Source organism: Aphis gossypii, chromosome 2 (genome assembly GCF_020184175.1).
Source record: "Aphis gossypii isolate Hap1 chromosome 2, ASM2018417v2, whole genome shotgun sequence".
In the NCBI taxonomy this organism is placed as follows: Eukaryota; Metazoa; Arthropoda; class Insecta; order Hemiptera; family Aphididae; genus Aphis; species Aphis gossypii.
Window position 1 is genome coordinate 40,954,670 of NC_065531.1, and position 16,055 is coordinate 40,970,724.

The following is a 16,055-nucleotide window of genomic DNA, read 5'->3' on the forward strand; positions in this document are numbered from 1 at the left end:
GATAATCACTAAAATTAAGTTTAAATTTATAAAATGTAAATATTATAACATTATTGAAATTAGAAATTTAAATTTTGAAAAACAAAATTCCATTTATTTTAATCCTAATTCAACATAATCTTATTTTTTTTTCTATGTATGTTAGATAGAACAAAAAAAATTAAATTAATCATTTACTAAATTAATATTTGTAAGTTGAGATAAATACCTACCTAAAAACTAATATAGTAATATATACTTAAGGTGTATGTCATGCAATATTAAATAACATCAATAGTTAAATGTTATTAATATTTTTAATTAATTGTTCGCTATAAATAATAAATTTAAAATAATGTTGTATTATATTTTACTATTTTGGGAAATCGTTACTTACTAAAATTTAATTTTTGTATGAAAGCATTTATTGCATATATAAAAACGTTTTTAAATCATGAAAAACAACAGGAGTATAATTTATTTCCTAATATTTTATACTATAATAGAATGCAACTTGTTTATTTTTGTGGACTTTAACTGTCGTAAATTTAATCATTTGTTAAAATATAAATATTACTTATATAATATTAATATCCAACCATTAATATTCAATTACTTAAGAACATTATCACTGTACTTTTGAATAAAACGTTAACAAATAAAAAATAATAAAAATTAAATGTCAGCATAAAAATAAATGTATGCAGTAATAAAACTAATAGCATCCTTGCTTGTCCCGAAAACCATAATAATAACTAAATTTTAAAAAATATCAATGACAATAATAAGTCTTTAGACTTTCGAGCTTAAACAAACGACCAAAAACTATACATATATATAAAATATGTTTAGTACCTCAATATTTTGCTGTGATGTAATAATGTTCTACTGTTTTTATATACAATATACTTTAATCAAAGTAAAATATTATTTTTTAATTTGTACTACTAAAGAATAAAATTCGTTGTACGACTGGTATTTGATACACATTTTGTTATTCTATTGATGAGGACAACGAAAAAAAAAACATTGAATCATAAATATCAAGTCTAATTTCTGTGACCGTGAATGTGTGATTTCCTGCAAATTCAATTCGACTTCGTGACTTTTAAAGCATTATTTAAATATAATCTATAATGTCTCTTTGCGTTTTATAATATTCAAAAATACAATATCACACCACCCATACACTTACACAAAATCCTGAGAAATCACATACACGTGTAGTGCAATTGAATACTTTTTGTCAAAAATTGTACAGAACGCTATTAACATAATAATATATTGTAAATCACTGTCAACACAACATATAATACAACGTCTCAATACACCACTCAAAATAAATAAAAACTAACAAAATATTATAATTTATATGTTTTTCGTTTACCAAAGATTGAAATCAAACCCAACATTCAATTATAAGTCAAACGAAAGTAATTTTTTTGTGAACGCGTAATTAATGTGTGTTTGATATTTTTACGTTCTGTGCCTTTTTTAGTATCGTTCCATAAGTCAAAAATATATTTTTATCCAATATATTATGTTGTTAAATGTGTCGTGAGTAATAATATCGTATAGCGCGGACTATAATAATATCTAATACAGGTATAACAATAAAATTTATGAGAAGTATCGTTTAACAAAATATACCATACAATTATCAAGCATCACAAAAGTATTATTATAATTTAGTACAATTATATTCAAGTGATGTATAAGTATGAATGATATGGAAATAAGTCCTCTATCATAATAATATATAGCACGTTCACATTACAGCGAGTATATCACCCGAGTACCTATATAATTATACATGTATAATAATATGTAGGTTATATAAAATATAATCTAAGTTTTAAACTCATTAAAATATATAATTGTTCGTCATATTCCCGTATAATCTCTAATTAGAAATAATTCCAAAAATTTCGAAAAATTGTATAAATTACAAATGTACAACAATTTTATATTTTATAAATAAGAATCTTTTTATAATATATAACCTACAGAGTAGTATTTTATATTCAAATTCTCAAAAAAATAGACCAAAACTTATAGCATACGTTATCGTTTATATTCGATATCACGTACAGTATTTCCAGATAGTATATACTAAATATATTTTTATTATATTCACCACAATAGTGCACGTGACATCATTTCTAATTCTGTTATAAAAGTGTAATAAAATATTTTCCTGCTGGTTTTAAAGGATGAATTGGCTAGAATTGGTCAAAATTAAATTGCATTTGACATTTTTCTTGATTAACCTTTTCATATTATGCTATACAATCGGTCTTGTGAACTTTTTTTTGGAAAATTTTCTAATTTTCAATAGAAAAAAATTAATATAATATTTTTGTACATCCAATTACTTAATTATAAATTATTACAGTTTGGTATAAATATAAATCCTATTTGAAAATTGTATGAGCAACGTTTAAATCCGAATGAAAATTTATATTATTGGGCAGTGTTTAATACTTTATTATTATATTGTAACTAAGTAAAAAAATATTTTAAGTCTACAAGAAAAAAATCTCGATAAGTAGGTAACCTAAAGATTAGTTGTTTTTCATAATATATGTATATAATATAGTTTTGAATACTTAAGTATGTATTTGTATGTTACACAGTGAATCATTTGTAATCGATTTCACAATAATACTTCAAAACCCCAGACTCGACGAGCCACATCGCTCACATCTCACCGGCAGCGCACAATAGTCACAATATCTCCAACTTTAAAACAAAATATGATGAAAATTCATTGTTAACAACATGTATAGTATTAATTAAATATGAATATAACCTGTGTCGAATGAAAATTAAATGCCATATTGTAATGATGATATTAATAATATTATAATCGCGTAGGTACCTCCTATTAATAGATACATTTCCCATATTGTGCATTAACCTTTGATGTAGTATGTACACGTGAGCGTAGATTACCTGCAACATTTGTCAGTAAAAATAACAATTTTAATTTAATATATTATACATGTACATGTAAGTAGGTTGACTTTCTCAGCAAGTTATGTACATACGCGAATGCTTCGTTCCCATAGTTACCCGTATAGTTGTTTTAAGCAAGATAAATAATGTTAATTTTTTATTGTTTGCTCAATCATTATATTGCAATATAATATGATAAATATTGTGGTCATATTATGCATGCGATGTGCCAATGTGCATTAGAAGTTATCCACTCTTTAACGGGAAACACTTTTAGATGACAAGGTGAAAATAGAATTTACATAGTCGTCATCCTCGCCAATCACATAACTGCCATAAAAGTACGATACGTACAATAAAAAATGTTTTTTATTGACTCACTTGTCAGTTGTCACATAATTTATATATGTAGGTCTACAAATATACAGCAACTATAGTTTGTAGATTGAATAAAGTGTACGTGTAAAGACTTTCGCGATGAAGATTCTTTAAAAATATTATATTGTTAACTAATTAGATCCCAAATTAAATATGAATTTCTTATTTGGCACTCAAATTCAATAATTCAATCATAAAACTTAACTAGCTATAGTTAAATTATTTTCTACGTTTTCTCTTACCAATTCCATAACACTCAAAGAATTCCCCATTCAGGATATACAGTGGTAGAAAGATTTTTCAATATTCCCACATTACAAAAAATTACTTACTAAGAATAAATTAAAATGTTTACTTAAATCAATAAACAACTCAATTGACTGCCCAAGACCGTTAGAACGTATTAATTTTAAAATAAGTCCCATAAACTTAAAAGATATTAACGTTCAACTTAAAAAAATACACGAAAATGTTACGAACTAAACTTGCCGGATAATGTTTTAATGATGATACTAAATACAATTATAATATTAAACATGTACATTTCTTTTATAACTTGTTGCGCGAGTTTTCATAGATATGAGATATCTAAGTTTAAAAAAAAACACATTAGTACGAAAAATTAATTTTCACTTAATTAATTTATTAATATTATATTATAATAAAGTCTTTGTATATACATATACATAATATTGTTTATTTTTTATTGTATATTGTTATACATATTATATTAGAATTAAATTTTAATTGAAGCACGATTGTACTTACTGTTACTTTAAAAATGAAATTGGAATTTATTTTTGTTCACAAAATTTTTTTTATTACATTATAGCCTGTCGTAAGTGGTGGATTTTAACTATGTAATCCACGATGTAGTTAAGAAGTGACACGACAATATATTGAAGTGATAATGACGGATATATTACTATTACAGGCTTATGGCAGCATTACAGCCACGAAATGTCAAGAACAATATCAGAAGAAGAAAAATATTTTTTTTAAAAAAATAAAAATTATAAAACAGAATCTTTGTGTTCATTATAGTTAGTTAGCTAATAGTTATAGCTAAATATATTTTATTTACATTTAAAGGCTAAACGCCTAAACGTCCACAACTATTACTGAAAATATCCATTTACTTTGTCTAAAATCACATATAAAAACTAAATTTCTACTATTATTATTTTATCATTTTTAATATTATGTATATGATTAAGATAATTATATACTATCATTATTATTATTCTGGTCAAAAAAATTTTATTTTATGTTAGATTATATTATAACTTATGATATTGAAAATGTACGTCCATCATTTAAAATATTAATAAAAATAAATAACTGCCTGTACCTATCTATTCATAATAATGTAATTTAAGATTTTTTTTTTTAGTATTCATATACTCTTTAGTGCGTATAGGATTTTACAGTTTCCGTTACGGAATTTTAAGCTCACGTGCTTGAAAATGACTCAACATTTTTACAACGAAATAGCCTCATCGTTTTTAAAACATTGGTATCTTTTCAGAAAATCATTATTTCTAATGGAATACCTTTTTTTAGTAAACTTTAACATATATTCCAAGAAAATTTTTTTCACAGTACGAACTACAAGAATTTCTTCGAATAAGTTTCTGCGAAAATGTAATTGGACGATCACAATAAACTCCTCTATATGAATAAACATGGTCAAAGGTTTGCATTACCCACAAAACATTTTCCCCGGATATTCTGATAGGTGTGATGATGATAGAATATTCTTCCCGTACTCTTATTGAAAAATAATGCATACAATTTCTAATAATATGCCTCCTCCTCCCCCTTTTGTTATTATCAGTATAGTTATCAAAATGTTATCAATATTTATAAACCATTTTCAAATCGTTTCCATGCAGACTATTACACATAAAATAAAATCGTAGTCATCCGTTGTCACTAGTTTGGAACCAATTAGACTATGTTGGAGGTCTTATAGACATAATATTTATATGCGTAATGTCTTGATGACTATATGTGCCGAATATATTTTCGGGCAGTATAGCAAATGGCGTTGAATAACCATTTTGACAAAACGATCGTATAATTTTTATAATAAATTGTTGAAGTGATATCTATTGTATTTATATATTCAATGACGTTAGAGTTTTTAAAAGTATATTACGAAATAATCTCGTACCTAGTCATATTATCAGAGTTGTATTATAGCTTTGCAAATAAGTGGTGAGATGATCCAATGTAATAACAATGATAACATACATATTATATATTATATAATATGCATCTAGACAATTGTAAAACACACGATGGGATATAATAATATATATATTATACTATAATATGTCACATATATAATGTTAAATATTCTTAACAATAAGTTACTATGGTAGGGAAGACGGTGGAAAACGATCACTATGAAATGCGAATACTAAGAAAATAATTCATGCAGGAAATTATATACGTACCAAAGCCTCCATAATAATTCATGGCAGCGTTATTATGACAATATTATTATAAGCTTACTCTCCTCGCATTTCATTAGACACGTCACAGAGGCTACAAGTCAAAAAAATAATAATAATCTAGAAGCATATATAACGCCAAAAAATATTTTTTGTTTCTTTGTATTCGAATAGAATAAATTCTAGTTCACTTATAATAATAATATAATTATTATTATTACAATATTTACGTATTATACATAAAATGTGTAAAACGAGCTTTGTATCATATTTCAATTTGCTTGTGGCTCGCAAAAAATGTTATTAACCTGTTATTACACACTTATATATTTATAATATATTATATTATTCATCAATCACCAAAGAAGGTATTTTTAGTGAGGGTGTATCGTAGGCGCCTATATTATAATATTACTATTAAATTTTGGTGTACACATAAAATAAAATGAACGATTACTCTACAGTTCCTATAATGTACTATCTATTACATAATAACGATTTTATTTTAAATATGAAAATTTTTTTATATAAATTAAAACTTAATCCAAGTTGGACTATGTACCTACTGGCGTATATTTTTCAATGAGGTTTTTTTTTTATCAATTTTTTGAGCATTTGGTATTACAGTCGTCCAAATCGTCCAATCAATATATATAAACTATCATGGTACTCCAAATAATACATGGTTTTATAACGAATTATTAACGATTAAATATACCTAATCATAGTAACCATTAAAAAATATGTTGACCTAATGTAAATGCAACATTGAGACGACAATAATAAAACAATTATGAACGTGGTTAAGGAAAATCATATATACCAACTTATTTTTAATGTCATCGTGAGTGTAAAAAATGAGTAAAAACATTGAAAAACCCTTGCAATAACGCGTTTTGTATACAACTATCTCGATTAACAACGATACGAGTGTAATTTAAATTTAAAATACTAATATTCGTCAAAACGGTAAAAAAAAGGAATATTAGAGGTGTTATTTTGTACAATACTAAAAGCCGATCCTCTTATGTGATTTGAGTTAAGATAATTTAAAAAGAATATTCTAGTTGTTTTTGTGTACATGTTTAAAATTATTAAATTTGTTATTTTTTTTTTTTTTAAAAAAAAGGGAAAATATTTTTAGTACTAAAAAAAGGACTTCCATGGCTATGTAGCTGAACCAGTACTATCTGAGAATATACAATGACTCAAGACGACTAATAATATTACAGACAGGGCTTAGTTTTAATAAACTTTTTAACACTTAAAATGATAAATTGCTGTATTTAACGTAAATATAATAAACAAATTAAATTATCGGTTAACAAAATTATACTTTGAATAAACACAGTAATTTTTTGCTATCGAAAATAAAATAAAGTTCAATGACAAACTAACAACACTTGTCAAATTCATTTTGCTAGGGAACAAAACTTCTTGTCGCAATTTTAAATAGAAAGAAGTTAAATATCGGAATATAAAAACAAGATAAAGATGAAGATTGAAATGATAATCTGCAGATGTCTTTTCTTTTTTTTAAATAATTATCCAACAAAAATAAATGAACCGATCATGAGTCCATCAATATGAAAATAATATAGCGAAGGGTAAACTAACATTTAATGATGAGTAAGAAATAAATATATAATATTTGTGAATGAAACCTTAATTTCTGTAGTCATTTGACATTTGCCATTATTCCGTCTATTTATTGTCAAGAATTGAATAAAATCGAGAAGATCCGTTTTGGTAACAAAGCCATCAATTGTTAGTCAAGTGCGAGTAACTTTTAACTCGAGGGAAAATAAACACAATAAAATCTGTCAATATTACAATTTTTTTTTCTTTAATAACAAAATGCAAAAGGTTCTTTGAACGTTTGAATTTGATATATTTTGTATATAGGGAACATCACACAGTCATGAAAATGAATTTTAAATTATAACACTTTATTATTTTCATATTCTTTCACAGTCAATAAACATTTCAGTATTATAAAACCTTATAAACCGTTAGTCTTATTAGTTACACTTTATTATAACTACTTTTATACTTTTATACATAATATATTATTACAAAGGAGCTATGATTTGACATAAAATAATAATATATATAATATTAAAAAAAAAGTCGGCTAGTGGGTACCGCTCTGCTGTACATTGGGGGGTGGGGTGGACCTCGGACTAGGGTAGGTTAAATTTGAATGCAATGGTAGATATCATTGTATACGAAAAACGATTCTGAACGGAGATGATTTGTCAGTCTAGAATATTTAACGTTAGATATAAATACAAACAATTTTATGAATTTTGAACTACAAAATAATTTGCAAATATTCATGATTTTGACGAATTTTTGTCAAAATTTGAACTTCAAATGCTAATAAAAAAATTGTGCCTATGTATTCTTATAATTTTTTAATCACTATAAGAATAACATATGAAGAATTTTGTATACAATTTTCAAATATTTTGAATTCATTAAATATTTAATAAAAATTTAAACTATCTACGGTTTTTCATTTTTGAATTACAACAAAATATCAAAAATTGTTCAAGGAGAATCTTGTATTAAATTTTCAAAATATAGATGATAAAAATATTTTTTCTACACATTTTTAACTATAAAATAATTTGCATATTTTCTGAATTTGAATGAATTTCGTCATAATTTTAACTTTAAATAATTATAAAAAAATATTATAGCTATATGATTCCTTCCGCAAACCAGTATATTTTTTTGTATACAACAATTTATCATTTAATTCAAATGTAACTTATTTATAATAGCTAGTAAGTAGTAACCCACTACTATACAGCATAGTGATATTCACTTGTCCACATCTCTCTGCATTATACCTACCTATATAATATTTACTTTTATATCAATAGCTTTGTCAACAATATATAATATATAAAAAAAAAAAACTATGTAAAACATTAGGAAAATAAAAATATTATAAGACTTAACATAATAATATTATTGTATTTTGATACTATTTGATTTGTACGGCAAATTATATACACATCTAATATCAACAAACAATAATAATATATTAAAGCAAATAGTTTGACGCCAATCAATACACTCAACCTTAACATATACATAAAAATTGTAATTCAATAAAATCACGAAACCAATATGTCAAATATTGAAATATCAACATAATAGCATGCACAGAAAAATGAAACGTAATTTCAGGTATGGAAATCCTGTCAGTCAATAATGCCAGTATTGGATTATGCATTTATACATTTTATGCATACAATACAAATCTAATCATTTCACTATTTATATACCCTTGAATAATAATTGTCAATCACCGAGCTCAATTTCACCCTGACAAAAACATACAATTCAAAATGTTCACGCTATATAAATCTAATCTCATTTTTCTTCGCAATAAAATATTACATTCTATCTAAGAAAATTGTATTTATATAGTGAAGAAGATAAAATATGTACATAGAAAATATTTTTATCGATACTGGAGTAGTGATACAATCGCTAGATCACATATTATTTATCAACAACAGATTACAACATTGGTACATTTTAAAATTGTTATTTTCTATACCTAAACGCATATCAATAATAATAAATCAATACACAAAAGTACAAAATACATATATATAGTATTTACAAAAAATATTTGCAACATTTCTATAAACATAGCTTGTATTGGAGAATTTTAACTGAGTTATGATATATCTAATAAGACTTACTATAAGTAAAATTAACATTTAATGAATATAACATAAATGCATTTGCATAATCGAATTTATTTTTATTAATCTCGAGTATCCTACGCAAGCATTCTAGCATTGCTACGTATATAGAACTTTACTAAATTATTGAAAAAAATAGGATTCCTAATATTTATAAATTTATAATAAGAATAATACCTAGTTTATTTTTATAATATCAATTCTTAATACTAAATAAATTTAACGATGAATAAACAATTTTAGACATCTTAAAAATAAATTTAATTACACTTATTAAAGTATTTTTTTATAAAAATAACATGATAATATATAAAAATATACTTATTTATAACATGTTAATAAGCTTATGATAATCACGTGGCTAGATGACCAACATGCATTCAGCGTATTTTCTGCTTTTACCCTCAAAAATTACGATGATGGTATTGGGAATAATTTTCCAATAGATCATACAAAGTATTAATAATGCTACTATGTGTTTTATTTTAATAAATAAAATAAAATTAACATAATATATTAATAGTATAATATAAAATACTAAAAAAAAGTAAATATAAAAAATATATAGTTAAATATAGTAAGTGATATAAGCTGATAAACTTTCTTCACATAAAATCGTTTTTTGTATAGCATTATATATCACTGAATTTAAATAAAATAAAATAAGAAGTAATACAGCTTAAAGTATTTAATTCCATTACTATACCTACTGTACTGTAGAATGAATACGGCTGTTTAAATAGGCAATTTTGCTACATCTCGGACGTGCGGGTTTATTTTTCCAGTATTTTATAAATCAAAATCATATTAATAAATTATTCTACTACTATACTAATCAATTTTTCAAATTATTTTTTTATTAATAATAATTTGTTTTAATTTACATATAATAACAAATTCGTAAAATTTCGTAAAAATGTGACCTTTAAATCACTATTCGTACGTTATAATAGTAATTGAATTTTACAAGTCTTTAAATTACTAAATAATAATTCATTTTTAAAACAACTATATAAAATAGGTATTTATTAGAAGTTAATATTTTAATCAAATGTCTATTTCATAAATTGAAGTAATACTAAAATTTCCAATGCATTATATTATTTATTAGTAGTTAATGTAAATATTCAATACGAATTTCAAAAAACTGTTTTATACCTAAAATTTTAATTATCATTGAAAAATTGAGTGGTAATATAAATAACCAATATAATAAATGTGTATACGAAATTTTGTATACGATCTATTCGTATATATATTCAATTAATTAACTATTAGAAAATAATTTTACAATCGGTTATAAACTATATGGGTTTAGGTACATCTTTTAACTGGTAGTATATAAAGTGGTATAGAGATACTATATAAAAATGACTTAACGACTGTTTATTAAAATGTTTGGTAATCTGTAATACAAATTATTAAAAACACAATTTAAATTAAAAGTTCGTTTTAACTCACAAACTTTGTGCTACGAATATTGATATTGAAACTGTTGTTCTCATTCAGTTTGTATTATTGTCTATTGACCTTATGTAAATTATTTTGCCTCCGTCGACTCTCAGAGAACTTTGTTCAGTTTATTCTATCTACTTGTGACTACAATGTGTACATAAATTCTTGTTATACAATCAATCTATGATAATTAGTTTATACGATAATAGAGAGTATAAATAATAAATATTCAGCTTCCATTTTCTAAGTTTTATGTAATATTTCAATATTTATTTAATGAAAATCAAATAATAAATGATTGAACTAATAACCAGTAATAAATTAATCATAACTTTGAACCCTAATTTTAATAGTTGAGTTATTTAAAACAAATAAATAATATCCTTGTTTTAAAAATCATATTATTTTTTTATTATTATTATTTGGGTGGATATAAATGCGTAGGAATATTTAAAACAACTTCACAGATCTGGCCAAGAATAGTATTTGGACAGCTTCATGAATGAAATCAGCCCCTTCTATACAAAATAAATGCTTATCAAAAAAAAAAAAAAATGTTCGAGAAGACTTCCCCTAAATTCTTATATTTTTTTTTTTTTTTGTATTTCAATCCGGAGATTGGTTTTTATATAGGACAAATTTAATGTGATGCAAAAGTCAAAACCTATAAGCAACTTAAAGAAAAGGCGAGTAATCGGTTAGAATGGAGAATTTGAGTTGTAAACCAACCTTTAAGTTAAAAAAAAATATTTTAAATGGATGTAATAATAGTTTATGAATCTTGTATTTAATTTACAAGCTTTTTGACTTTTTTCATAAACTTTTATCGATAATATTAGGAAAAAAATATTAGAGTTTTCATACCTACCTATAAAAAAAACCACGAGTCAAAATATTTAGAAAATTATGTAATATAGGTATATGTAATGAAATTATAAACATTTGTTGAAAAAATAAAGTATCTACAATTTTTTCATTTTTCAATTAAAACAAAATATCAAAAATCATTTAAGGAGAAATAGTTATTTTACGGGTAAATATTCAATGTCACAAAAATGTTAACTTCAAATGCTCATAATAAATAAATATACTCTCCAGTAAACTTTTTTTTTTTTATAATAGATAGAAAAACTTTTTAGAAATTACTTTATTTATTTTTTCATTTACAATTTTGAATATGGGTCGATGAAAAGTCGTTATGAGTAACAGAACAATAACTGAACTCTATTCAGAATAATTTTTTTTATGCAATGGTTTATTATTTCTATCAATTGTATAATAATTATTAGTATTACACTAGCTATTATTGAATGAAGTGGTGAGACAAGGATAAATATCCAAAACCTAATCTTTGACTTCTGTTCGAACTTATTTTATTTACTTGACAATTGTCACGTAATATATTGATTATTTATTCAGGTGAGAACCAAGTTCTTAGATTCAATGAAATTAATTTCATGTAATATTTCGAGGGAATGGAGTCGACAAGTAGGTACGCATTAGCATAATATTTCGATAAATATTTTTTTATAAATTTTACTTTTAAATTACCAACGGTACGGACACTGAAAATTATAATCTTATTTATATGTAAATTGTATTCAAATAAACTTTTTAATATTACAATATACATATTTACATCTTAATATCAAATATAGGATGCATTTGAATGAAAAATCAACTATTTAACATATATTAATGCATTCTAATATAGCATATAGTAAAGTCACCATATAGCTAGGTGCATGACGTATGTCAGTGGTCTCAAAAACGCGAACCCCGGGCTACATGCGGTCACATATTTCTTCAAAAATTTTGATTTTGATTTTGTTATACTCGTATTTTGATATATATTACCATTGTATAAAGTATGCGAAAAATGATTTTAAGTGGGTACGGTTTGTCACCCCATCTCACTAAATGTATTAATGCATAATGTTTTTTAATAAATCTATTAAAGTAATTTATATTATTTTTTTCACTTATAACGGTGGATTGATATTTATTTTTTTCCAAAAATATTGCATTAACTAAATTATTAGTATTTAATTAATAGATACAATAATATAAATTTATATCATATCATATTATTGTAACTTACTTAAAATATAGTGTAAATAGATAATAATATTTTAAATAAATCTATGTATTTTGAAAATGTCTTTACATTATAAAAAAATCATAATATATGAATAAAAGTTTTAAGTCTTTTTTTTTTTTAAATTATAAGTTATAACAAATAATTAATAACGTTATTCATCGATAAAATTCGTAATTTTGTTTAAATTTAAAATACCAATGTCTATACAAAAAATAATTGTGTTAGCTTATTTTTTAGATTTTTTAGTTATAGTATGAATTACTTATGAGCAACATCATATTACATTTTCATAAATCAGTAATAAAAGTTGAAGATTTTATAAATGATTTACTCCAAAATAATTAAAAAAATTAATAAATAATTTTCTAAAAATTTAAACTTCAAATGAATTTAAATTAAATTGTGTCTATTTATTTTTTAAATTTTTTTACAGATATATATGAATAACTCGACTTATTTAAGATCTAGTAATAAATTTTCAATAATTTTAACCCAGCTAACTATTTTATATCAACACTACTTATAAAGAAAAATTGAAAATTTATCATGCTTTCAAAGGCTGAAGTCAAAATATTTATACTTAAACTTCCTTTATTTTTTTAGGAGGTTCTAGATTATTAACATTTTTTTTTTTTTCATTATTAAATTTATAGTTTGTTAGTTTGTAAACTAATTTTACAATAATAATAATTAATTAGAATATTTGACATGAGTTACTTGATAAAATGAGTAACCCAGAGAATACTCTTTGTATTAGTTTACATTTGTTATATGTAATTTTATTTATTTAAGATTATGAGTTTATGTCACGTCACCACTTATTTTAAACTTCTTTCCAGGTATTGAGTCTGAGTCAAGTGCTAAGATTAGAGAGTTAGAATGATATTATAATGGTGAACGATAATGTTTATATATACTTAATTAAGTACATTTCTAAGACGATTTTGATGTGTAGGTCTGTGTGAAGTGTGTGATTGGATACATAGAAAGGGGTCTTAGTTATAATCATGTGCAAGGTGATCAATTAGAATTTTTATATTCTATTTAAATTGTATAACTCAGGCAGCACCCCTAGATGAAAATTATAACAATAGTCAATAAACTATATTAGCTATATTATATTTTGATTTATTTTCATAAAACATACGTATATTATATTTTATAGATTAAAATGTAATATAATACAATATAATTTATTGACTACTGTTAAATTTTTGTTTATAAAACAAACAAAAAAGTATAGTTTACTATAATCTTTATATATATAAAAATGGAGCCAAAAATGTATAACAATTCATCAATTGAGAACGGCTGGACCGATTTCGATAATTCTTTTTTTGTTTTATTCGTAATAATCAGGACAAAGTTCTTATGTAAGAAAAAGTTAAAAAAGTTGCACAGAAAATTTAAAAATATACGATGAAAAATAAATAATACCGATTATTACTATTACTATTATTATTATTATTATTATTTTATTTTCGATAACCATGATAACAATTTTTTGTTATTATTATTTATTTTCTTCGTTTTTGTAACATTTTTCACTGTTGATTCGCTCCTATTGGTCGCAGGAGAAGGTGCTTATGTAATACAATTTTAGGAAAATCCACCAGAAAAGTACGGAACTGGACATAAAAAAACAACAACTGTCACTGGACAGCAAGAAAATAAACTATATTAAGGTTGCAATTGATTATAATTGAATATAATAGTTATAGACCTGTTGTTATATTTTTTCAAAACCATAACAACAAAAATAAGAATTAGCGAAAATGTCCACAGTAAATTTCAAATTCATAGCAATAGACTAACATAACAAGTTATACCAAATTTTATTGTTTTACCAACAGGCAACCATATAAAAACTACGAGATGGCACATTATTGTATTTTATCCACCGTAGTAAAAAAAAATTGATATAGCTTTGAAACTTAAGGGTTAGAAATTATAAACTTACGTACACATCTCGCGGGGTCCGCAATCCACCATGTGTGGATTACCTACATGATAATATACTGCTCGCATAATCATAAGAGAGTCTCGAGGCAACGGCAAGCAGAATGGATGACTATAATATTATTACTTGAGTAACTCACTAACTGATAAACGTAAAGCCTGAAAAATAATAGATCGATGTTTGCAATTTACACGGTACATTCATAAAATCGTACTACAAATTTAGTGTGCAATAAGAAAGCATTTTAGAAAATTTGCATATTAAAGTGCTGCTTTCACAAGTTTTTTGAGAATCAAAATGGTCAATGAAAATGTCTAAGTTTTGAACACCGTCAAACCGAATATTAAATAACAAATTAATCAAAATTCGAATCATATTATAGAATTGGCATTTTTAACGGGCAACGAAGTGCACGGGGTCAGCTAGTTTAATATAATTTATTGCTAAATAACATAAAAAAAAAAATTATTTTATAATTATTATATAAAGTACACAATGTAGGTATTATTACCATTTCTTGAAATTAGTAATTTCACAATGTGGATGCAACATATTACATAAGGTGTAATATGTAATTTAGAATGAGTGACTTGAACTAAAAAAAATTTTTTACTACAATATTAGTAAAGCAAGAGTTATCAATAAGTATTAATTCCTCTGTGTTGCGGCTTATTTTAGATTCTGAGAAGAGCGATGAAGGTATTGATTTTTCAATAAAGTATCATTTTTTTTTTTTGTATTTCATCACCTTTAAAGACAGTAAAAATACTTTAATTTTCAAATTTGAATGTGGTTTCTGGTAGAAAATTTAATCAAAAATTTATATTGGCGGCCAAAGAAAAAAAAATTAAGAAAAAAATATTTACAAAAACCAAAATCTATCTACATTTATTATGTAACTCAAAAACAAATAAGATAAAAATAATAAATATATAAAATTTAATTAAGAATAAAAAATAAATCACAAATCTATAAATTAAGAAACAAATTTAATTTTAGAATTGGATGATTTAGGGACTCATCATCTAAATTAAGGG